The sequence below is a fragment of the Dama dama genome, chromosome 18 (genome assembly GCF_033118175.1).
Source record: "Dama dama isolate Ldn47 chromosome 18, ASM3311817v1, whole genome shotgun sequence".
Lineage (NCBI taxonomy): Eukaryota > Metazoa > Chordata > Mammalia > Artiodactyla > Cervidae > Dama > Dama dama.
The window spans coordinates 71,721,082-71,748,761 of NC_083698.1; the positions used below are offsets into that span (position 1 = coordinate 71,721,082).

At 36.4% G+C, this 27,680-nt stretch overlaps 1 pseudogene; it reads right to left on the bottom strand.

Annotated features, from left to right (window-relative positions):
• Positions 1 to 9,482: 9,482 nt before the first annotated feature.
• Positions 9,483 to 10,514, bottom strand: LOC133073036 (histone-lysine N-methyltransferase SETMAR-like; annotated as a pseudogene).
• Positions 10,515 to 27,680: the final 17,166 nt, after the last annotated feature.

Genomic DNA, 27,680 nt, shown 5'->3' on the forward strand with positions numbered 1-27,680 from the left:
CAAATTTTCTTCAAACACCATTTTCTAGACCACCTGATAGACATCCTGACACACCACAGCAGTGGCAGCAGCACAGTAGTGATTATTTGAGACATGAATTTCCATTCTAAAGACTGTAACAATGGAAAAGGTGAGAAAACCTAAATGTTCATCAGGAAGAGAATAGATACACAATGGCAGACATTATATTGCATTTTTCGTAGGTCTGTATTCTTCTCTTCCAGAAGGCTATAATTGCAAAGCAGTTTTTGATTTGACATCTGATGGCAAGACAAGAGTATGTCATCATCCTTCTGTGGATGTCCCATATAAACGCACAAAACTTATCCCTGGATCAGATCTTGTGCATAATAGTGAGGAAACATGATCAAAGTGTAGGGAAAAAAAAAAAAAAAACAGATACAGATGAGAAGGGAAAGGTAAATGCCAGGTGTAAGAACCATGATAGAACAATTCAGCAAAATATTCTTTCCTACTAAGCTTCACTGGGACTCTGGTGGACAGTCCCAAAACTCTCACAAAAACTGGGTTCTCTCAAAGAGAAATGATATTGACCTTCTCTTGAATCAAAGTGAAATGTTATCGTGTGCTTTGTTTGCTAATTGAGAAATTGCAACCTGGTTTAGTCACTAATGTATTATATAGTGAAATATTAATAAAGTGTCTTTTCAGATGTTACAAAGAGATAAAAAAATTTTACCTAGAAAGTGGAAAAACTGAGATCTGAAACCCATCTTGGTTATTCCAAATAGCTTATTTTTTAAAACGATGAAGGATTGATTCTGCTTCCTCCTCTTCACAACCTGAGACCCAGAGAAATTGGCCCAGGTCTGCTGACGTGAACTCAGTGTAGGTTTTATGCGGATATGAAGCCTTTCATAGCATGAACACAGGCTAGACACATGTAGAAAGCATAGCAACATAGATCCCCATTGTGGTTAAAAAAAACTTCCTCTTTCCTTTTAGTTATCGCCTCAGGATAAATGAAAATTAAACCATTTGGAATTCTAAAGTTGATATATTTGGATTATCTTCATTACTCTTATTAGAGCCAATTTCTTACATTGTAGTCTATATAAATTTAATTTCTGTTGAACATTAACAGTGATAACAGCCCTCCTCCTCCCCGACCCTCCTCCAATGGAGTGCAGTCTGGGTAGGGAATGAAATATGGATTGGGAATGAAATATGGATTGGGAATGAAATATGGATCTAGTCAAGCACAGACTTGAGTTATCTTGTCAGGCATCTGTACTTGAAGACTTATAGGCATTGGAAACTGATTAGTCATGTAGTTCTAATTATTAAGAAAGTTTGAGACTGAAGCCAACTGCCCTCTGCTAGTGAAAAAAAGCCTGTGAACAGTTTACTTCAGCCCTCTGCATTGATTCAATTTGCATGTAAACTCAGATTCTTAGAGATACACATTGGGATGTCTGGTAGTGTTTGCCTACAAAGTGAAATAGTTAGGAAAACGCTTTTAAATTGGATCTGGTAGAGTGTTGTCAGTTGAAAATTAATATTCTTACCATTTCATGCTTCATCATAACTTCATAGCCCAGTACTGGGTTGGTTCTGCCCTATCAAGGATTGATGGCAGGAAGTGGTGCCTGATTTTGATGCCAGGAGCAGACCATGTGCAATCCATTTTTCTGTTTTAAGTGCTTCTATAATCAGACACAGCTTCAATTAGGAAAGTTAGTATAGGTTTTTCATTTTCCTGTGGTGTTTAGTCAAGCGCTAAGGGATAAAAATGGAAACCAGCAACCCTTAGGGGAAGCACACATTTTCATTTATCCTGGAAGCACTAAAGACCAATCAGATCATTGAGCTGTTTCTAAATGTGGAAGATAGTTCCAGAATCAATTATCAGGAGATGCTGTGTGAAAATACTGGAGATTATTGATCAACTGAACTATACACATTTCTTCTATGAATAGAACGCAGAGAAGTAGCCTTTATGTAATGAAGTAAGTATACCTAACTAATACACAAAAAAGTATATAGACATGTGTTAAAGTAAATTTTTTAAAAATTGGAACCTCCATCCCCAGTCTTAGAGAAGTTCTTTGTGTGACTTCTTTGCAGTCTTCCATTTTTGGTGCTTGGATAAACCTGAATCTATCCACTTGAAAGTCAATGCCAGTCAACCAGAAGGTCATGATGCATCTTAAATTCTATTCTGATGTCAAGGGGATGGGCTCTGGCTTCACATTCAACTGAGGGAAAGAGCTGTATAATATGATAAAAAATACACACTGTTATTAATGCCTATAACAAAGACATTGTGCTAATACTACAAGAGGATCACATGAGGGACTTGTGAACTCTACTGTGGAAAATTTCAGTGAGGAGCAGGTATTTGAGGAGGACCTTGCAGGATAAGCTTGTCTGGCTATAGTCCACAGGATTGCAAAGAGTCGGACATGACTGAGCGACTAACTCTTCTTTGCAGGATAAGGGGCTTCCCTGGCGGCTCAACAGTAAAAGAATCCGCTTGCAATGCAGGAGGTGTGAGTTAATCCCTGGGACAGGAAGATCCCCTGGAGTAGGAAATGGCAACCCACTCCAGGATTCTTGCCTGAAAAATCCCATGGACAGAGGAGCCTTGCGGGCTACAGTCCATGGGGTGGCAAAGAGCTGGACAGAACTGAGCATACACACATACAGGCACTGCAGGACAAGAGGGGTTTTCCTGAAAGACACAATTAAGGGAAGGGCATTTTCCACAGGAAAAATAAGCAAACAGTTGGGCTATTTGTTCAGAGGTGATTGGACAGTTCTCTGGATAGAGCATAGGTGGTACTGAGGGAAATGGCAGGAAATGATGTGGGTTGGCAGGCTGGGCCAGGGCCCTGGGGGATTCTAGCTGGTATGTTAGACCCCTAGCTTGGGCAGCATCCCTGAGGCATGAGTTGGCAATGCTTCTGAAGGTCGTGTGTAGAGGGGGCTGAGGAAGGGAGTGCTTTTGGACTATTTTCCTCTGTAAAGCTAGCTTTTATCTTTGCCAGGACAAGTTTCCTGAGGAAAGACACAAAGACATCACAGAATATCTTCATTTCATCCTATGGTTCCAACAGAGCTAATTTATCTTAAGTTTTCTGTTTTAAAATAAAAATATCATAAGCTCTCATTTTACCACTGTGTTGTCTATGGCTTAAGAACTAGGAGAGACGTTTATTCTTTCATTCTTTTCAGTGGTGCAATGCATACATGTTTCTATTTTTTTTCAATAAATGCGATTCATTTGGTACATGAATAAATGCCATTTAATTTTATACAGTGTAACAAATAAAATTTGTATTCTTTGGTATGCTATTATGCTATGTGTCTTTAAGTATAATAACAAGAGATCTTGTTTTATATTGCATATAATTTAAAACAGTTTTAAAAATGTCTTGGTGTTTAGGAATACTTTCAGCAGCAAATATGCTACACACTGGTTTAACAAGAAAGGATTCATTTTTTATCTGAGACCAAAAGTCCAGAGAATGGCAGTTGCTGTACTGATACAGCTGCTTAACAGGGCATCTTGGACTGGTCACCTTCTTTTCCTGTTGGCCAGTTGTGCTCACACTGGTGTCTCCTGTTTAGAATGTGATTGCTTCAGATGCAGTTATCATCTGTGGGCAAGACAGGTAAAAGGAAGAAAAGAACCAGGGTGAAAGCCTAACAGAAGCTCTCCCTCTTCCTGCACATCTCATTGACCATTCTTGACTGGAGGTAGTCTGGGAAAGTGAAAGTTTATTTTGGCCCTCTCTAGAGTTGACAGTGATGAAAGGAAGGTGGTAGGAAATGATTAATTGGAGAGTCAGCCAATAAGTGAGGGATCATTATGATTTTTCTGGTTGTACAGATGGGGAAACTAAGGTTTGCATGAAAGAATTGCACAAATTCCCATACATTGTCAGTGATAGAGACAGGAAGCAAACTCTATAAACTATGACTTCTAAACTATATTTCTGATACCATGACTTTTTCTGAAATCCTGGCTCCTAAAATGTATTCTTTTCACTGAGGATATTCTTGATCTTCTCTCCTTTTTTTTTAAACTTAGAAAGGCACTCACTAAGATCCTCAGGAGAGCACTCCTGAATGCTTAAGGGGGCAAGACTGGCTACTGCAAGGTCACCTACTGGTTTGAAAAGACTTTCTCTCTTCTGTGATACTTACTCTCGAGTACAGATACTTCTGCCTTCCTGTATCCACCTATAGCCAGTCTTCACTTGGGCTTTCTCTATTTCCTTTTCCTTAGAAAGTACTATGTATTTTTTTCTTACAGGCTTTGTCATATTTGCCACGTAGGGTTTGTTAAATTCTGTGTTTCCCTTTGTTAATTGATGATAAGCATTGCGGCTGGTCTTTCATGCAGGGAAGGTTATTACTGGTGAGAAATTCAACTCACCTATATTCTAGAATGGTTTCCAAATGTTGACTGTGTCAAGGTGATATCCACAACTTAGAGCCTGGACATTCAAAATGGGGACAATGGTCCTCAATACTTAATATTGAAGATGATTTTCTATGATATTCTGCTACTATAACTGAAATAACTTTCATTGACTATTAATTATCAAGAATTATGATACATGAACATAGGCTTTCCAGTTGGGCAAAAAGGTGAAAAGATATCTTTAATTTTGTCTGATTAACCTTAATTGGTATCTAGAGTTCCAAACAACCTAGTCTTCAATTACCTGATCTTTCCAATTCAGGTTAATATCAGACACATCAGCAATTTAAAATTGCTCCCTCTTCTCTCCTCTGAAAGGTGGCATCAGGACTACTTATATGTTAAGACATCGGGGATGCCAGTGTGTATGACTTCTGTCTTCTACCACCATCAGCTAAGATATACCTCATCCACTCTAGCATATCTCTTGCTATTAATGACTTTGCTCATCCTCATATTACTAATTCCTCAAGGGGTCCTGCTGTCCTTCCCAGCATCAGACCTTCTCAAGTCTGCTATTCTTCTCTCGGTCACATCTGATAGAGAGACAGTATCTCTCTCAAAGAAGAAATGTTTTTCAGATGCTTTTATGTAATACTCTGGGACTACTGCAATCCCAGAAATTGGTTTAACTCTCTCTGTCCAGACACATGTTGCTACCACAACTGTGCTTTCTTTTGCCCACCAATTTGTTGCAAAGGTCTTTATCACACTTGAAATCTCCTAGATTTAAGAGTCCCCTCTTCTCCTAGATCCCCAGCCTTCTCACTAACCCATATACTTATGACTTTCCATGAGCTCAGCAATTTTCTCCTCTTTCTCCAAATTCTCCTCTCTCAAGGTTGCTCTTTCTGTGTCATCTGGGTTTTGTTTGGTGCGGAGGGGCCATTCGTAGATGAGATTATTTACAGTTTACTTTTTTGGGTTTAAAATAACATCTAATTGCTTTGCTTTTAAATTAAAAGTATAGCTTTTCTTAAATTCTAAGAGCAAATATTTTATGTATAAATTTAGTAGACTTTATGTTGACTTAAAAATGCTCATTTTTGCTTGCTATTCAACACTCAGTTGTGGATTGAATTTTCTTATAATTCTAGCTCCATTTCCAAGCACATTTAAACATCTTTAACTTTTCAAACTGAAACTAGGAACTTTCTAACTCCACACCCCAAATAGGAAAGCCTTAGTAATCTAACAAATGCTTTCTAGGATGCACTGCTTATTACCTCTCTGATATACCTGAGCTTACAATTACAACAAACAGTATGGGACTAAACTTTAAACACTGTTTACAAACAATTGCATTCAATCACAATTTTTAATTAAAGCACAGTTCTGTAATGTCAGTTTCTATTTAACGTTTCAAATAATAACCTGGAATTAAGTGACAGATTTCCTAATGTGTCAGTGTTATAGCCACTGTCAGGGGTGGACAGACCCCACGCAGCTTGGCTCAAATGTTGAAATTATTGATGCCAAGCATACTCCAAGAGGGAGTAAGTGGTAAACCTTTTCATCTAACTGAGGCCTGGAGAAAGGAGTGCAGTTCTCTCCATGGGTCCAAAATGGCTTGAGAGAGTCAAGAAATGGAGATTGGCCTGGCTTTTTATAGTGATCAGGGTGGGGTCAAGGTCAAGGTTTTCACACACCTTGTGAGTTTTGTGGTTTCAATCTCCCATGGGGAGAAGCACCCTGTATCCTTATCCTTGGCACAAAGGGAAGGGGAGGGGAGAAGGGGTGGTGAGCCTTACAAGCTGTCAGCAGCTGTCTAACATCAAAAGATGGAGTGCAAGTCATCACCGCAGCCAGAAGATTATCAACATTTCACTCAAGTGATTAGGAAAACATACAGATGATAGTGTTGGTTGCAATTTATATGTGGATCAACTCAACTCTAAAGTGTTAATTCTATGGGGTTTAATTTATGTTTGACTTCCCCAATGGCTCAGTGGGTAAAGAATCTGCCTGCTATTTGGAGACACGGGAGACACGGGCTTGATCCCTGGGTTGGGACAATCCCCTGGAGAAGGAAATGGCAACCTACTCCAGCATTCTTGCCTGACAAATCCCACAGACAGAGGAGTTTGGCAGGCTACAGTCCAAAGGGTTGCAAAGAATCAGACATGACTGAGCGACTAAGCTCATAGCACAGTTTATGTTAGGATCCATTTCTGTCTTGTTTCCGCCCTTTCCCTGGGTAATGCACTGACACCCTAATATCAAATATATTTAATCCTCTCGAGCTGGCCAAATGTAAGAGTCTGGGGAGATGTGCCTCAACTATCTGTTTATCCCTTTCGTAAAGTCATCAACGTTGACAAATCTGATCTTACATTATTTCATCACTATTTAAGAAACATTAAAAACATGTTTGTTTCTTGGAAACTACCAGATGTTATAAGATCATCTTACATTTCTCGATTCTCAGTACATGGATATAATAATGTTACAAGGAAACTTTGCTATTTTGGTAGAGAATAGTGTTAGAAGTCAACTTTGACATAGTTGGGTTCATATCCATTTTTTTCACATAGTCCTGATGAGGGAATTTGTAGTTTCACTGGGGTGGCAAGGTGAAACTCCAGCCAGATTTTAGAAACAGACAAGGAAAGCATGTATTTTTCAAATATCATGAGTTTTTATTGATGCATCCAGTTTAATTTTACTAAATGTTGTTTTTGTTATAAATGTTTTACATAAAATTTACCTTCTAAAAATGTTAATGCTTACCGAAGCACTAATTATACCTGATTCTCTTCTACCTGTGAAATATATGTGCTCACATTACATTTATATTTTCTTCAATATCTATTCAAGTGTCAGAGCTTTTTAGCACTTAAAAAAAGAGAATATTAAAAACAATTCCAAAAGCTTAGACCATAAAAAATTTTTCATATTTAAGCTTTTGTGCAAAAATCCAAACTTTTGTATTGGTTAAAATATAGTCAACTTGATTTTTGAGAACAAAATACTCTTTTAAAAGAAATTGAATAAGGTAAATAAGAAAGATACCAAAAATGTTAAAGAAAATATTAAAGTAAATATACACAAAAAATAAAAATCATAACCAAACTGAGGTCATTCTAAGAATTAAAAGTTTATATGAAAGTGAAGTCGCTCAGTCGTGTCTGACTCTTTGCGACCCCATGGACTGTAGCCTACCAGGTTTCTCCTTCCACGGAATTTTCCAGGCAAGAGTACAGGAGTGGGTTGCCATTTCCTTCTCCAGGCGATCTTCCTGACCCAGGGATCGAACCCAGGTCTCCTGCATTGTAGGCAGACGCTTTACCCTCTGAGCCACCAGGGAAGCCCCAAAAGTTTATGTAGCATCCCTAAATTAATCAATACAATTTACACATTAATAGAATAAGTGAGAAAAAATACGATCATTGTAAAAAAGGAAGAAAAAACTTTTGGTAGAAATTAACATCCACTAATGTTTTAAGATGAAGAAAGCTGAGCACCAAAAAATTGATGCTTTTGAACTGTGGTGTTGGAGACTGTTGAGAGTCCCTTGGACTGCGAGGAGATCCAACCAGTCCATCCTAAAGGAGATCAGTCCTGGGTGTTCATTGGAAGGACTGATGCTGAAGCTGAAACTCCAGTACTTTGGCCACCTCATGTGAAGAGCTGACTCATTGGAAAAGACCCTGATGCTGGGAGGGATTAGGGGCAGGAGGAGAAGGAAATGACAGAGGATGAGATGGCTGGATGGCATCACCGACTTGATGGACATGGGCTTGAGTAGACTCCGGGAGTTGGTGATGGACAGGGAGACCTGGCGTGCTGAGATTCATGGGATCGCAGAGTCGGACACGACTGAGCGACTGAACTGAACTGAACTGAATGTTTTAAGAAAAAGAAATTCTTAGTGAACTAAGAATTAAAATGCAAAACAAAACAAAAAACTTTTTTTAATCTGAAAAACTTATCCACAAAATTCTACAGCAAGCATCACACTTAAAGATGAAAATTACAAAAGCATTTCTGCAGAATTTTGGTCTCCAGGAGACCAAGAATGACACATGAAATTATCTCTACTATCCAATATTGAATAGGGTGTTCAGGGAGCACAATAAATCACATCTTCCATGGCATCAGATAACACCAAAGGCTTTTCAAGATGGTACCACCAGGCTACACTACATCAAACATTAAGAAAACACTCTTTTTGTCACATATTTCAAACATTTGGACTTGTCAGTATTTTAAATCTGCCCATTTCTGTGGTTGTGCACTGGTATAGAATTAAGATTTGAATTTGCATTCCGTAATGCATTCGAGTACCTGTTAGTAAGTTTATTGTTGATCCAATTACATTCTTCATTTGACATGTTGCTTCTAGTCTCTTGTCCATTTTTCCTTTGCACTCTTTTCTTACTGGTTTGTAAGGGTTTGTTTCATATTTTAGACACTGTTGTCTTTGTTAGTTATATGCTTTAATGAGACATTCTCCCAATCTGGCTTGATTTTTCATTCTCGTTTTTGTGTCTCTGATGAACAGAAGTTCTTAATTTAATGTGGTCAGATTTATTGCTCTTTTCCTATTATTCCTGTTTGTGCCTTGCTTAAATTTTTTTCACTTCACCAATCTTATGAAGACAGTCTTCACTGGTTTTATCTTCAAGTTTTATTATTCTGTCTTTTGTATTTATGTCTACAAGCATTCTGGAATTTCTTTTAATGAATATCATACATTGTAAATATAAATATATACATATTTATATATGCCATATATATTCATTTAATCAAACATCATCCCACATTATCTCTGGATCTTTGCACCAAAAGCACAAGCAACAAAAGCAAAATTCAACAAGTGGGACTATACAAAACTATAAAGCTTCTATATGACAAAGGATACCATCAATAACATGAAAAAGCAACCTGTGGAATGGGAGAAAATATTATGTGCAAACTATTTATCTGGTAAGGAGTTAACATCCAAAATATTAGGTTGGAGCAAATATAATCATGGTTTTGGACTGTGCATTTTACAGCATTATAACCAGGCTCAAGCACATCTTTATTAACCAAAATGGGAACCATTACAATCAACACAATTTTGCCAATGAGAAATACATTTGTATATCCCTTTAGCATAAAAATCAGGGCTTCGGGATTTGATGAGCTCTTGGAAGGCATTTTCTGCATTCTGCTGGTTGTGGAAGTATCTTCCTGGCGAAAAGTTGTCGAGATGCTTGAAGAAGTGGTAGTTGGTTGGTGAGAGATCAGATGAATATGGTGGACAAGGCAAAACTTCATAGCTCAATTCATTCAACTTTTGAAGCATTGGTGGTGTGATGAGCAGTGCAGGTGTTGTTGTAGAGAATTGGGCCCCTTTTTGTTGACCAATGCCAACTGTAGGCATTGCAGTTTTGGTGTATCTCATTGATTTGCTGAGGATGTTTCTCAGATGTAATGGTTTCACTAGGATTCAGAAAGCTGTAGTGGATCAGATGGGCAACAGACCACCAAACAGTGACCATGACCTTTATTTGGTTTGACTTTGGGAAGTGCTTTGGAGCTTCTTGGTCCAACCACTGAGCCAGTCATTGCCAGATGTAATATAAAATCCACTTTTCATCACAGGTCCCAATCTGATAGAGAAATGGTTCCTTGTTTTTGCATAGAATAAGAGAAGATGACATTTCAAAAAGATGACTTTTTAAAAAAATTTCTTGTCAGCTCATGAGGCATCCACTTATCGAATTTTTTCACCTTTCCAATTTGCTTCAAATGCCAAATGACAGTAGAATGGTCAATGCTGTTGAATGTTCTTCGACAACTTTGGCAACTTCTCGAGTAGTTGTAAGAGGATCAGCTTCGATGATGGCTCTCAATTGGTCGTTGTCACCTTCTGATGGCGGGCCACTACACTCTTCAAGACTCTTGTCTCCTTTACAAAACTCTTTGAATCACCACTGCACTGTACGTTCATGAGCAATCCTGGGCCAAATGTATTGTTGATGTTTCAAGTTGTCTTCACTGCTTTACGACCCATTTTGAACTCAAATAAGAAAATCACTCACATTTGCTTTTTGTCCAACATCATTTCCATAGTCTAAAATAAATATAAAATAAACAGCAAGTAATTAGTCATTAGCAAAAATTCATAAAGTGAGAAATGCACATTAAAATGATGTGTAACATAGCCACATTTACTTAAGAATGTATTCCAAAATCAAACAGCAAACTTCAACAATGCAAAAACCACAATTACTTTTGTACCAACTTAATATATAAGAAACACATACAACTAAATAGCAAAAAATCCTATTAATAAATGGGCATAGGAGTTGGATAGACATTTCTACAAAGAAGAACAAAAATAAATGACCAACAAACATAAGAAAGTGCTCAATGTCACTAATCATCAAGGAAATAGAAGTCAAAACCATAATGAGATATCACCTCACACCTGTTAGAAAGGTTATTATCAACAGGACAAGCAATAGCATGGTTATCATTGTGGAGGATATGGAGAAAAGTGAACACTTGTGCACTGTTGAGGGGGAAGTAAACTGGAAACAATGTGGAGCTTTCTCAAAAAATTAAAAATAGAGCTGCCTTATGACCCAACATTTCTACTTCTGGGTGTTTAACTGGAGGAAATAAAATAATTATCTTGTAGAGATACCTATGTGCCCATTTTTATTACAGGATTATTCACAGTAGACCAGATATGAAAACAACCTTAGGGTCAATAGATGGATGAATACATAAAGAAAATATATAAAGGTCCAATGAAATCTTATTCAGCCTTGGAAAAGAAATGAATCCTGTCATTTGCAACATGAATTAGCCTAGATAGTGTTATACTAAGTGAAATAAGTCAGACACATAAAGACTAATACTGTATGATTTCACTTATATATGAAATCTAAAATCTCAAACTCATAGAAAAAGACAGTAGATTAATGATCACCAGTGTTTGGGGAGTGAAGAAGGTGAGAAAACGTTGGTTAATATTAAAAGCTTTCAGTTATAAGACAGATAAATTCCAGAGATCTAATGTAGAGCATGATGACTCTACTTAACAGTATGGTGTTACATACTTGAACTTTGCTAAGAGAATAAATCTTAATATTATTCACTGTAAAAAATGGCAATTACGTGAGATGATAGGTCTATTAACTAATTATTGTGGTAAGCATCTCACAATATATACATATTCCAAATCATCACATTGTATACCTTAAACACACACGATGTTATAAGCCAATTATATCTCAATAAACCTGGAAAATAAAAACAAATTTTAAAAAATGTACTTGGACATTTTCTGGTCTGAAAAAAGGCAGCTTTGAGTAGGACTGATAGGTTTTATTTGGCTTTGTCGATTTCACTTGGTCATGGTGTATAATTCAGTGTGTACACTATTGGATTCAGTTCTCTATTTTGTATAGCACTTTTGTGCCTAAGTCCACAAGAAATACTGGTCTACAGTTTTCTTATTTTGTATCATCTCTGAAGAAATTGTGTAAAATTGCTGTTTATTCTTTTGATATGTTTTGAATGGTTCCCCATGCAGCCTCTCAGGCTAGACATTTCTTTGAGGGGAGGTTTCTATTTATAAATTTAACTTCTATTTGGTTATGGGACCATTTATATTTTCATTTCATCTTGGATAATTTGAATAGCACATGATTTTGAGGAGTTAGTCTACATTTTCTAAGTCATAGAATTTATATATATAAACTTACCTACAGTATTCCTTATCTTTTTCAGTGACTGTGGAATCTGTAGTGGTATTCCCTATTTCAGTGATGTTCTTTATTTTGAATTTTTCTCTGTTATTTTCTTACATTCAATTTCATTGATCTATGCTCTTATATTTATTACATTCTTCTGCTTGCTCTGGATTTATTTTGCTCCTTTCCAAGCTTCCTGAGGTAGGAATCTGGGTCACTGATTTGAGACCTTTACTAATTTCTAGTGGACTATTCAATATTTGTCAATTTTACTTTGTTGATTGATTGTGTTATTTAGATGTTCTATATACTTGCTTGTATTCTGCTCAGTAGTTCTATTAGTTGTAGAGAATTGTGTGTTTAAGTAGTGAAGTACAATCGTGGGCTTGTGCATTTCTTCTTTCAACTCTGTTTTTGTTTCATGTATTTTGAGTCTCTGGTGCATACAAATTTAGGATTATTATGTCTTCCTGGTAGACTGATCCTTTTATCTTTATATAGTGTACCTACTGATCCTTTTATCATTATATAGTGTACCTCTTTTTGTCTAGTAAGTTTCTTTGTTTTTTAGTCTACTGCATCACATATCAATAAAATAATTTCCCTCTCTCTCTCTATTTGGTTAATATTTGGATGATATACCTTTTTCCATTTTTTTACTTTCAATCTACCTTTGGTTTTGAATTTGAAGCAAATTTCTTGTAAGCTGCGTAAAGGTGGGTCTTTTTTTTTTTTTAATGCATTTTGCCACTCTCTCTTTTTTTTATTGGCATGTTTAGATTACATGCTTTTAAAGTAATCATCAATATATTGGCATATAAGTCTTCCATCTTATTACTTGTTTTCTAGTTGTTTCTTACAGTTTTTATGTTTCTATTTCTTTCTCTCTCTTTCTTTCCCTTTTCTTTGGGTTACTAGAACAGCTTTTGTAGTAGTTGTTCTGGGCATGACCATATACATGAGTGACTTTTTCAGAATCTACTATTATCATTTCCTACATTTGTCTCACTGTGGCCTGCGGGCTTTCTCTAGTTGTGGTGTGTGGCAGCTACTCTCTAGTTGCAGTGGCTTCTCTTGCTGCCCTAGGGCATGCAGGCTTCAGTAGTTGTGGTGTGTGGGCTCAGTAGTTGTGCTCATAGTCTTAGTTGCCCTGCGGCTTGTGGAATCTTCTTGGACCAAGGATTAAACATACCTTGGCGCTTTTTGTTGCTAGATTGGTCTTCTCATATTTCCTGAGTCAACTTTTGTTGGATGAGGGATATATGACACCTTGTCATTGTGTTGTGCCTTTTTTCCCTGGAGTTCCAAACCAATTTGCCTTCTTTTAGCACCTCTCAAACTTCTCTTTTGAATCTTATCGTGCTTTTTCCAGGGTTTGTAGTTTTGCTTAGTTGAGGGGAAGAGGGGATTACAGACTTAGCTATCTTATCGTGAATAGAAACTCCAAACTAAAACATAATTTTAAAAATAAAAAATTGAAGCATGCAGAGTGATCTTTATTTCTCAATCAAACTAACTAGGATCTTCATCTAAAAAAATGATTTTATTTTCTGATATATGTACTGATTTATATACAATTTTTACAAAATGTATTATTATATATTCCATGTATTATGTTGACCTTAAAAATAAAATAACCTTAAATTAAAAGTGTTTTAGCAATGCTGGTCACAAATCTGTATTTCACATATACTAAATGCATAATGGAAAATTTTGAAAATGTCTTTTAGACGTTTAATTTATATTAGCACTCTAGAACTACTGAGGTTAAAAAAATTAAACTTGGCAAGAGATGATAAATGTGCTGAATGCCAGATGGTTGTTGTTCTTTTAAATGTACAGATTTTCCATAGTTTGGGCACAGAATTTTTCCTTTGCATGTCATGCAATTCTGAATAATAGCACACTGAAGTGAAAGTTTTGTGAGTGTTCTATAAGATTTTGTATTTTTAGGGAAAGAGCGTTTCTTTTCTTTATGTCAGTTTTCATGATTTATCCAAGTATTTTGCAAAAAAAAAAAAAAATCAACATTATAACAGGTGCTCAGAAATTGGCTAGAAATGCACTTTTCATTATTCTGTTCTCCCTGGGCTCTTGGTTTGTCTAATGTTATAACTGGCTCCAAAAGTATGGTTTGCGTTTGAAGTTCATAGTCATTTACTACAATGAGCCTCAGAACCATTTGGATGGTAGAGGAACTTTTGGAAAATGTGCTGAGAAGTATAATTGAGCTTTTCGAAGATGTAGAAATATTTTAAAAACATTGGCTTAGAATCAGCTAGACCTGGTTTTTGAATTTCATAAACTTGAGAATATGTCTTTACTTTCCCAGTATCTTTCTGTTACCCTTAGTACTTATATTCAGCATGTATAGGAATAACTAGTGGAAAAGGAGCGAGACAAGGCTATATATTGTCACCCTATTATTTAACATATATGCAGAGTACATCCTGCAAAATGTTAGCCTGGATGAATCACAAGCTGAACTCAAGATTGCTGGAAGAAATATCAACAACCTCAGATAAGCAGATGATACCACTTTAATGGCAGAAAGTGAAGAGGAACTAAAGAGCCTCTTGATGAGGGAGAGAGAGGAAAGTCAAAAAGCTGCTTGAAACTCAACATTGAAAAAACTAAAATCATTGCACCAGGTCTCAATACTTCAGGGCAAATAGAAGGGGAAAAAGTGGAAGAAGAGACAGATTTTATTTTCTTGGACTCCAAATTCACTGTGGATGGTGCAGCCATGACATTAATAGATGCTTGCTCCTTGGAAGGAAAACTATGACAAACTTTAGATAGTGTACTAAAAAGCGGAGATACCATTTTGCTGCCAAAGTCTGTAAAGTTAAAGCTATGGTTTCTCCAGTTGTCACCTATGGATGTGAGAATTGGACCATAAAGAAGGCTGAGCACTGAAGAAGTGATGCTTTTGAATTGTGATGCTGGAGAAGACTCTTGAGAGTCCCTTGGATTGCAAGAAGATCAAACCAATTGATCCAAAAGGAAATCAACCCTGAATACTCATTGAAAGGACTGTTGGAGAAACTGAAGCTCCAATACTTTGGCCACCTAATGTGAAGAGCTGACTGATAGAAAAAGACTCTGATACTAGGAAAGGTTGAAGGTAAAAGGAGAAGGGGTTGGCAGAGGATGAGATGATTAGATAGCACCATTGACTCAGCGGACATGAACTTGAGCAAACTCTGGGAGAGTGGAAGACAGAGGAGCCTGGAGTGCTTCAGTCCGTGGGGTTGCAAAGAGCTGTATACAATGTGGACTGGACAACAGCACTGGAATTTAATTTTATGGGAACCACTGTTATTAGGCAAGAACAAGAAATAAAAGTTAAAAGATTGAAAAAGAAAAAGTAAAACTGTAACTGTTCCAGCCAACATAAATATAATCATAGAAAATCTCCCCCAAATTACATAAACTATTTGATAAATGAATTTAACAAAATCACTAAATTGACAACATGATTATCACAACATGACCATATAAAAATCAACTGTATTTTATATGTCAAAAACAAACAAAAGGAAAATTAAATTTAAGAATATTTAATTTAGCATCAAAATACCCAGTAAAGCTATCAAAATATATAAAATATTTACACTGAAAAGTATAAAAGAAAAATATTGTTGAGAAAAATATTTTTAAAATACCAATATAAATGAAGGCAAGGAGAAGGGAATGGCAACCCACTCCAGTATTCTTGGCCTGGAAAATCCCATGGACAGAGAAGCCTAGTGGGCTACAGTCCACGGGGTTGCAAAGAGTTGGACATGACTGAGCAACTAACACGCATGCATGCAAATAAGCAATTCTCTATTTCAGTTAAAAAGTCAACAATCAATAAATATTCCATGGCTACATCATACCATGTTTCCAGCTCCTTACTACCTATTTTTTGGTTCTTAAACCAGACTCACATATTTTAGGGTTTTGTTATGGCAGCACTCCACTTCCAAGTACCTATTTCTCTTGAAACTCTTACTGCAAGAGGAACAATCAGAAACCACAGTAGTGTAGAAGAATGCATGTGTACAAGAACGCTATATTGTGTCCAACTCTTTGCAACCCCATGAACTGTAGCCCATCAGGCTCCTCTGTCCATGGGATTTCCCAGGTGAGAACACTGGATTGGGTTGCCAGTTCCTCCTCCAGGGGATCTTCGCAACCCAGGGATTGAATCCATGTCTCCTGCATTGGCAGGCAGATTTGTTACCACTGAGCTACCTGGGAAACCCATGTACAAGAATACAAACTACCTAGATCCTGTGTTGAGTGCTGGTTGATTCACAATGGGCTTACCTGGGTGATTCTGCAGATCTGGAGCTCATTCATGCATCTGTGAGAGATTAGCTGAGCCTGGTTCACTTAGCAGCGCTGTTTCATGTGTTGCTTGCTCATCCTCTGGGATCATCCAGGGCATGTTTTTCTCATGGCAATGAATGTGTGCAAGAGTAAACACCCAGTCATACAAGCACTTTTCAAATTTTAATCCATCAGTGTTCGTTAATATTTCATTAGCCTAGACAAGTCATGTGGCCAAGTCTAAAGTCCGATAAGGGAAGGAAAATTACTCTCTGCTCATCAAGGAAGAATAAATGTTTCTGAAAAATGTCAAATTTATTGCAGTTTGCAATGGACTATTTTTTTTTTAAATAAAGAGTTTTTAAAAGTTTTAAGTTTAGAACAAGATTGTACAAAAAGTACAAGGGGTTCCCATACACCCCCTTTCCTGACCTCACACAATGTCCCTATTGTGAAACTCTTGCATTCAAGTAGAACATTTGTTATATTTGATGAGACAATGGTTATATGTTGTTAGCAACTAGAGTCCATAGTTTACATTAAGCATCAGTTTTTGTGTTGTATAGTCCTATAGGTTTTGACAATACATAATGTCAAGGGTCCATCATAGTAGTGTGCCTATAAGTATAGTTTCACTTCCCTGAAAATCCCCTGTGGTCCACCTACTAACCTCTTCCTCTCATCCAAGCATCCTTGCAAATGTTAACTTTTTAAATTCATCCCCATAGTTTTGCCTTTCACTGAATGTGACATAGTTGGAATCATACAAGATGTATCCCTTTGGATTGGCTTCTTTCACTTAGCAATATAAGCTCCTCCATATCCTTTTGTGACTTAACAGATTATTTCTTTTTTAGTTCTGTATAATATTCTATTGCATGGTTATGCCACAGTTTATCCATTTACCTGTTGTAAAACCTCTAAGTTGTTTCCAACTTAAAACTACTACAAACATCTGCATGCAAGTTATTGGTGTGGACATACATTTTCAGCTCATTTGAGTAAATAATAGGGAACAAACTGCAATAAATTTGACTTTTTTTCAGAAATACAATATGGAGCATTCACAGATTATATGCTGAGAGTATGTATAGTTTTATAAGTAGCTACCAAGCTACACTCCAAAGTGGCTGGAACAGTTTGAATTCTCATAAGCAATTCCTATTGTTCACAGTCTCACCAGTATTTGATTTTTGTGAGTGTTCTGGATTTTAGCCATTTAATAGATGTGTATTGATATCTCATTGTTATGATCTACAATTTCCTAATGACATATGATGTTAATCATGTTTTCATATGTTTATTTGGCATCTATATATTTTCTTTGATGAAGTGGCTGTTGCAATCTATTTCTGCTTTTTCAATCAAGTTATTTTCTTACAGTTTTGATTTAAGAAGTGTTTTTGTTTGCTGTATATATTTTTTTCATTTATTTTTATTAGTTGGAGGCTAATTACTTTACAATATTGTAGTGGTTTTTGTCATACATTGACGTGAATCAGCCATGGATTTACTGCTGTATATTTTGAATAAAAATTCTTTATCAGATTGTCTTTGCAAATGTTCTCTCCCAGTCTGTGGCAGTTCCTCTCATTCTCTCTCTTTTGTAAAAACTTTCATTTAAAAACATTTTAATTTTACTTTTGTCTGCACTGCACAACATGTGGGACCTTAGTTCCCTGACCAGAGATGGAACACAGGTTCCCTGCAGTGAAAGCACAGTCTTGACCCCTAGACCGCCAGAGAAGGCCCTCTCATTCTCTTTATAATGCCTTTTTCAGAGAAGAATTTTAGAATTCTAGTTATGTCTAATTTATGAATTCATTCATTAAAGGATCAAGTCTTTGGTGTTGTATCAAAAAAAAAAAAAAAAATCATCACCAAACTTGAGGTCTTTTAGATATTCTCCAGTATTATCTTCTAAATGTTCTTTAGTTTTATGTTATACATTTAGGTCTATAGTCCATTTTGAGTTAATTTTTATGAAGGATGAAGAGTCTGTATCTAGATCAAGTTTTTTAAAAAATTTTTATTTATTTTTACAGTTGTTCCAGCACTATTTGTTGAAAAGATCATTTCTCCATTGAACAGACTTTCCTTCTTTGTCAAAGATCAGTTGACTAATTTTGTGTGGGTCTATTTCTGGTTTTTTTCTCCCAACATTATCACAAATATAACAAATGCTCCAAAAATGTGTGAGGTGAGGAAAGGGGTTGTATGGAAACATTCGCACTTAAAATTTTGCTGTGAACCTAAAACATTTTAAAAGTCTATATTCAAAAATGTTATTCATTGCAAAGTTCCTTAAATATTTGGTAGAATGCATCAGTGAACCCACCTGGGTCTAGTGTGCTCTATTTTGGAAGGAGATTAATCATTGATTCATGTTCTTAAAAATATGTAAGTCAATTTAAATTGTATATTTCTTCTTGTGTAAATTTTGGTACACTGTGTATTTCAAGAAATTATTTGATTTCATCTAAGTCTTCAAGTTTGTGGGCTTAGAATTGTTCATAATGTTCCTTTATCTTCCTTTTAGTAGCCAGACTGTATATAGTGATGGCCTGTCATTCATTTCTGATATAAACAACTTGTATCATTTTTCTTTTTCTCTTAATTAATTTGGCTAGAATCTTATCAATCTTGCTGTTTGAAGAAAATAAGCTTTATTGATTTTTCTCAATTGATATCCTATTTTCAATGCCATTGGATTCTGCTCTATTTTTTTTAATTGAGGTATAATTGATAGTTAACATTATATTCATTTCAGGTGTACAGTGCAATTATCCAATATTTATTTATATTGTGAAATGATTACCACAATAAATGTAGTTAACATCTGTCAACATACATAGGTACAATTTTTTATGAGAGCATTTAAGATTTGTTCTCTTACCACTTTTCAAATATATAATATTATTAATTCTAGACATCATGCTGTATGACATTCCCAGGACTTATTTACCTTATAACTGGAAGTTTGTATCTTTTAACCAGCTTCTTTCATTTTACCCATCCTCTGCTCCCTGCCTCTGGCAGGCACCAATCCATTTTCTGCATCTATGAGTTCAAAAAAACTTTTTTTGGTTGCAAGTAGAAGTAAGTTTATGTGGTATTAGTCTTTCTCTGTCTGAATTATTTCACTTAGTCTAGTACTTTCAAGGTCTGTCCATGTTGTCACAAATAGAAAGATTTCATTTTTAATAGATGAATGATATTCCATTGTATATAAATCATATTTTTATCCATTCGTCCGTGGATATGCAGGTTGTTTCCCTGTCTTGGATATTGTAAACCATGCTGCAATGAACACAGGGGTGGATATATATTTTCAAATTAGTGTGTTTGTTTTTTCCAGATAAATACCCAGAAGTGGTATTGCTGGGTCATATGGTGTATAATTTTTTACTTTTATGAGGAACCTCTCTAATGTATTCCATAGTGGCTTCACCAATTTACATTCCCACCATTACACAAAAGTTCCCTTTACTCCACATCCTTACCAACATTTGTTATCTTTTGTCTTTTTGATAATAGCCATTCTAACAGATATGAGGTGATAGCTCACTGTAATTCAGTCCCATCACTTAATGGCAGATAGATGGGGAAACAGTGAAAGACTTTATTTTCTTGGACTCCAAAATCAGTGTGGATGGTGACTGTAGCCATGAAATTAAAAGATGATCGCTCCTTGGAAGAAAAGCTATGATCAACCTAGACAGCATATTCAAAAGCAGAGACATTACTTTGCCAACAAAGGTCCATATAGTCAAAGTTATGGTTTTTCCAGTAGTCATGTATGGATGTGAGAGTTGGACCATAAAGAAGGCTGAGTGCTGAAGAATTGATGTTTTTTAACTGTGGTGTTGGAGAAGACTCTTGAGAGTCCCTTGGACTGCAGGAGATTAAACCCGTCAATCTTAAAGGAAATCAACCCTGAATATTCATTGGAAGAACTGATGCTGAAGCTGAAGCTCCAGTCGTTTGGCTGCCTGATGCAAAAAGCTGGCTGATTGGAAATGACCCTGATGCTGGGAAAGGTAGAAGGCAGGAGGAGAAGGGGATGACAGAGGACAAGATGGCTGGATGGCATCACTGACTCAATGGACAAGAGTTTGAGCAAGCTCCAGGAGAAGGTGAAGAACAAGGAGGCCCTGGCATGCTGCAGTCCATAGGGGTGCAAAGAGTCAGACACGACTGAGCGACTGAACAACAACAGCTAGCAATGATGAGCATCTCTCCATGTACCTGTTGTAACTCTTATATGTATTTTTTTGAGAATGTCTATTTAAATCTTCTGCCCATTTTTCAGTCATGTTGTTTGTTTCTTTGCTATTGAGTTATTTGAGTTTTTAAGATATATTTTGGATATTGAGATATGAGATATATGATTTTCAAATATTCCCTCCCATTCAATAGGCTGCCTTTTCATTTTGTTAAGCTTCTTTTGCTGTACAAAAGCTGTTTTGTCTGATGTAGTGTTATTTATTTTTATTTTGTTTGCCTTTCCTTTTGGTTCCAAATTCAAAAGGTCGTAAGGAAGATTGGCATCAAGGAGCTTACCACCTATGTTTTCGTCTAAGAGTTTTATGATTTCAAGTCCTACATTCAAGTCTTTCGTCCATTTTGAGTTAATTTTTGTGTTTGGTGTAAGATGGTGTGCTGTCCATTTTCATTCTTTTGCATGTGCTGTCCAATTTTCTCAGCACTATTTAGTGAGGAAACTTTTCTTTCCCCATTGTGTATTCTTGGCTCCTTTCTTATAAATTAATTGACCATATATGTGTGGGTTTATTTCTGGGCTCTCTATTCTGTTCCAATGATCTATGTGTTTGATTTTATGCCAATACCAAACTGTTTTGATTTCTGCTCTAATTTTTATTGCTTCAGCTTACTTTGGATTTAATTTTCTGTCCTCTTTTCTAGTGTCCTAAGTTGAAAGCAAGGTTACTGATTTTATATTTTCTTTCTTTTTAGTATATGCTTTTGTCTCTTAGTCACTGCTTTCACTACATTGCACAAATTTTCATAAATTGTATTTTTATTCTTATTTATTTCAGATATTTAAAATTTTTTCTTGCAGCTTATTTTTTATTTCATGTGTTATTTTAAAAGTGTGTTGTTTAATCTCCAAACATTTGGACTTTTTTCACTATCTTTCTGCTGTTGATTTCTAGTTTAATTCCATTGTGGTATGAGAATTACTATATTTGATTTCTATTATTTTAAATTTGTTAAGGTGTATTTTATGGTGCAGAATGTGGCCTATCTTATTTAATGTTTTATGTGGGCTTGAGAAGAATGTGTATAATTCTATGTTCTTATTATTTAGTCACTAAATCGTGTCTGACTCTTCTGTGTCCCTATGGACTGTAGCCCTCCAGGCTCCTCTGTCCATGCTATTTAATACTGGAGTGGGTTGTCATTTCCTTCTGCAGGGGATCTTCCTGACCCAGGGATTGAACCTGCATCTTCTGCATTGCAGGCAGATTTTTTACTTCTGAGCCACTGGGAAAGCTCTCAATTCAATCCAGTTAATTGATGGTGCTGTTGAGTTGAACTATTTCTTCACTGTTTCTCTGACTCTGGAGTTGGTTTTTCCTGGTGGAAAGTTGTTGAAGTCTTGAACCATGATGGTGTATTCATCTCTTTCTCTTTGCAGTTCTATCAGTTTTTGCCACATGTACTTTTATACTCTGTTGTTAGGCACATAAACACTAAGGATGGCTACATCTTTTTGGAGGACTGACCTGTTTATTACTGTGTAATGCTCCTTTATCTTTGATAATTTTCTGAGGTTTTTATAAAGATTTGAATTTTTTTCCATTCTTTTCTTTGTAAAGATTTATTTATTTCATGTTTAGCTATGCTGGGCCTTCATTGCTATGCACAAGCTTTCTCTAGTTGCAGTAAGCAGGGGCTACTCTTTGTTGTGTTATGTGGGCTTCTCATTGTGGTGGCTTCTCTTGTTGCAGAGCATGGGCTTTAGGCACTCAAGCTTCAGGAACTGTGGCTCCCAGGCTTAGTTGCTCAGCCTGTGGGATCCTCCCAGACAAAGGATCTACCATGTCCCCTGCATTGCAAGGTGGATTCTTAACCACTAGACCACCAGGGAAGACCCCAAGATCTGAAATAATTTGGCAAAATTTGAGATTGGCAAACAGAATCATAAGTATAGAGCTGTTGAATAGAAATGTAATATGGACCATAAATAATTTAAAGGTTTTAAATTACCATATTTAAAAAGTTAGCAAGAGATAAAATTAATTTTAATAATGTGGTATATTTAACATAATATATTCAAAATATAATCAACATAAAGCTGTTAATTTATTTTATATTCATTTTTATATTACTTCTTTGATGTTTGCTTATTTCACACTTTAATTCCCATCTTCATTTATGCTTATCATATTTTAATTGCTCAGGGGTCACATGGGTCTAGAGGTTACCATATTGGACAGTGCAGGTGTATATATTTTTGTATAATAAAAGACTTCAAATAATAAATATTTCAAAATTAATTAATGTAATAAAGCATTGTAAATTGTCTATACATATACACATATAATGTGAGCACTGGAGAGAATTTTAAAGCAAGACTTACCACATAAAGTAGTAGATTGGCATACATAAAAATTCTAATTATGCATGTAAACAAGGGTATTTGCAATATAAATAACAAATGTGCTACTAATCTCCTTATTAAATTCAGAGTTTTTAGAAATCAATTAGAAAAATCAATAATCCAACAGAAAATAATGAGAAGACTTTTCCCATTAATGTGAAGTTTTTTTTTTTGATTCATTAAATTTTCTTCTGATTATTTCTCAGAGTTCCTCACCTCTCTGCTTACATTACCCATCTCTTTCTGCATGCTGTCCACTGTTTCTGTTAAAACTTTTAACATATCTGAGTGTGGTTCTGATGCTGTCTTTGTCCCATCGGACTGTTTTTCCTTGTCTTCTGGCATTACCTGTACTTTTGAAATCATTCTCCTCAGATTGGGACTTGAATTCAATGTTCAAGAACTTGAACTCAGTGTGCAAGAACTTGAACCTGCCCAAAACCCTGCTTGGGACTCCTACTACTCACGGTCTTTTAATTAGAATCACTCACCTGGTGTCTGGACTTACTGAGGCTCAGGTTCTTCCAGTGAGAGGCAAAGTGATAGGCAAAAAGTAGATTTATTAATATAGGACACTTGTTATTTGGCAAAATTTGTAAGAAATGAAAGCAGGCAGGTGAGTGAGCTCAGCCCCAAAAGATTAAGTGGACTACAATTTTGTAGTCAAAGGAAAGTGGGGGAGGGGGAAAGACTGCCTTCCATGAGTAGATTTCAAGCTTGCATCACTAACTCCTCCTTCAAATTGGGCAGGAGAGTGTCTGACCCTATGAGGTCAACCCAGGATTAACAGATCACTTACAAAAATCAGTAGAAAGCTGGTGGCAGTTTTCTTTCACCTAATGGCCTGTGGCATATCTTGTGCTTTTATTTATGAATTTATAGTTAAGCAAGCCTACTTCATTCCACAGTGGTCCCATAGCTTTCTTGAGAGATCATTAACTTACAGTGGTCTCCCAAAGACTCTAAGGTTTCCTTTGCTATCTGTAGTTCCCTCCTGGGACTTCTAAAACTATCTGTATAACTATCCTATTCTATCCCTGTCACTTTCTCAGTGAATGCTGAACATGCTGTATTAAGGAATTGATCTGTATTGGCTTTTAGTGTGAGCAGGAACATTCATCTTTCTTGGACTTAAGCTGTGTTTAATTTCTGTTTTAGCCCCAAATGCGAGAGTCTTTACATCACTCTTCTGTCATTATTTGGTCTTCTCTTTGTGGGCTTCCTTGGTGACTCGGAGGTTAAAGCGTCTGCCTGTAATGCGGGAGACCTGGGTTTGATCCCTGAGTCGGGAAGATGCCCTGGAGAAGGAAATGGCAACCCACTCCAGTATTCTTGGCTGGAGAATCCCATGGATGGAGGAGCCTGGTGGGCTACAGTCCGCGGGGTCCCGAAAGTCAGACACGACTGAGCAACTTCACTTTCACGTTTGAGTCTAGGCTTTCCTGAAACTCGTTTCAGAGAAAGTCTGCATCTCTCATTTGTTTAAGTTATGATCCGCTTGATTACACTGGAGCCCTGATGGTATGGTGGTAAGAAGTAGGGGTGGAGAAGCAGTTTATAATCTTATGACCAAGTCTCAAGCTTTTAGTGTGTACACGTCCTGGGCTGTGACTTTCACAATTGTTTTTCCTATCACGAGTAAGACAGTAAGATGAGAGGGGAATGGTTGGGAGGAATGATCTCTCATTTGGAATATTGCTCTGGTAAAGTGGTCATGTATGGATGTGAGAGTTGGACTATGAAGAAAGCTGAGCGCCGAAAAATTGATGCTTTTGAACTGTGGTGTTGGAGAAGACACTTGAGAGTCCCTTGGACTGCAAGGAGATCCAACCAGTCCATCTTGAAGGAGATAAATCCTGAGTGTTCATTGGAAGGACTGATGCTGAAGCTGAAACTCCAATACTTTGGCCACCTCATGCGAAGAGTTGACTCATTGGAAAAGACCCTGATGCTGGGAGGGATTGGGGGCAGGAGGAGAAGGGGATGACAGAGGATGAGATGGCTGGATGGCATCACCGACTCGATGGGCATGAGTTTGAATAAACTCCAGGAGCTTGTGATGGACAGGGAGACCTGGCATGCTGTGATTCATGGGGTCGCAAAGAGTTGGACACGACTGAGCGACTGAACTGAACTGAAAGTGTTCTTTGTTTTTTACCTTGGAGAGTAGATCATTGTCATGGAAAACATTGGGATTATTTCAGAATTTTTGCACAATTATTCCACAATTTTTTTTAACCTCCTCCTTTAAAAGTCATGAAATGGTCTTTCGGTCTTTTTTGGATTATCTCTGTGAAAACACTATGGGGAACTTGATGATAAAACTCCCAAAATGCTTTGGGAAGCTCTGATTGTAGCTTCTGGATCCATCATGCTCATGCTAGTTGATACTTAGCCTTCACCAATTTGTCAAAATTATTATTGAAATGTTCCTACCAGTGTCTGGCTCCAGCAGCTTCTGCTCCTAGGTCTTGGTAAGCAGATCTAAGCTGTGGCTCTAGATTTTCTTGTTCCTCCAGCTTGTGGGGTAGTAATTTCCCCTAAAACCTTATTTCTCTAATGGGTCAAAATAAGTCATTGATGATTAATTTGTTCAGCTTTTTCTTATTGTAAGGATGAGGGTGATAAAACTCAAACACTTTATATATAAAACTGGAGCTGGAAGTTTTATTTAAGAAATGTTTGTATCACCAATTTTATTGGATTTATATTAAAAGAAGGAGAGAAAGGAAGACAGGGATTTTTTTTTCTATAATAAGCAAGAACTAGTATTTCATAACAGATTTACTTCTTTCCTGAATACAAGCAAGTAGAGAAAGTGGTACTAGAATTGAGTTGAGTGTCTTTTACTTGTAAAAGTTTGAAATAACCCAAGAGAGTATATATTCAGATTTTGTAGATATAAAAGAGAGACTGAGTTGGAATTGTTTTTTTTTTTAATTTATCTATTTTTAATTGGAGGATATTTGCTTTACAGTATTGTGTTGGTTTCTGCCTTACATCAACACCAACCTGCCATAGGCATATATATATATGCCCCCTCCTCTCAAACCTCCTTCCCATCTCCCATTTCATGCCACCTCTCTAGATTGTCACAGAGCATGAGTTTGAGCTCCCAGAGTCATATAGCAATTCCCACTGGCTATTTTACATATTTTACATATGGTAATGTATTTTACATATGGTAATGTATTTGTTTCCATGCTACTCTCTCAATTTGTCCCACCCACTCCTTCCCCTACTGTGTCCACAAGTCTGTCCTCTGTGTCTGCAAATAGAGTTAGAATTAGTTTGGCTTAAATTCTTTCCATACGTTGTTTGCTCTAAGGTCTTAATTATTCATTGCAAGCATTTACTCTAGTTTCTAAAATTTCTCACTAAAACTTGCCTCACTTTCTAAGTTTGTCATGTAGATTCAGGCAATTTATAACATTTGGAGTATTTCTATAAAAGTACTCAACAAAATTAATCAGCAAAGAAATATTTTCATGACCTGACACTCCAATAGTTAAATATCTTCAATATTTTCAAAACAAACAAACAAATCACATTTGGATAAAAACTGAAGATGGAACATTTTGAAGAAGAATTATTCATAAAATTCAAGTGTTCTCAAATTAAAGCTTATAGTGGAAACTGTTTCACAATTTTAATTATATTGGTTATTCTCCCCAATGTTTATAATGGGTTACAATACCTAAACTGGTTGAGAAAAGCCAAGTACAAAATGTCATGACTTAAACCACATAAAGGCTCTTAATATTTTTGCTAATTTCCACCCCCCTCAGGCGTATGTTGTGAAATGTAGACTTCTGCAAGTAACTGGCACACCGACACTCCAGAGTCCCCAGTGAGTTGCAGAGAAGTTCCAAGACTTAAGAATTATTCCTCTTTTTAAAATAACTAAAATAAGGAAAACCATCATTTTTCTTCATAAAAATTGGATAAAAACTGTCTTTTTACTTGAGGGTGTATTTGTGTCTCAGTCACAGATTAAATATAGTTGTTTCTGTGTGTGTTTGTAGTGTGGTCTGTAAATCAAGAGACAATCTTTCCAAAGGAGAACTGTATATGAAATAGTGGAGTATGTGCTTTTCTTGACTCCTGCCATTCTCAACCTTTTCCCAATTTTAAGTCAGATAGATGCTTAGAGCCCAGAAATCTTGTTTCAAGCTCTCCTCCTTAAGTGCATTTGTTTTGCAAATAGAAAGGGCCGTTGACTTAATTATTTGTAGCCATTTATCAAGCATTTAGAACATGCCAGATGCCAGCCTAGTTCGTTTTTCCTTCTTTATCCTTACTATCATTTAAGGGGAGAACTATCCTTCCTTTTAAAAAGGTTATTTGTTAACCAGGGAAATTTTTTGGCCTACTATTAATTGATTGAACGTCTCTTCTGGTCAGAAGCAGAGATGCTTCAAAAAGGCAAATGAAACAGCTTCTAAAAGCAAAGGGCCAATTCCAAAGACTGCCCCAGAGGGCACCTTCCTGATGAGGAGCTGTTACTCTGCCATAACAGTCCAGTTTATTCAACAGTTCAACATATAATCAAGATAGCCATGTGCTCATGTTGTTTTTTTTGGTG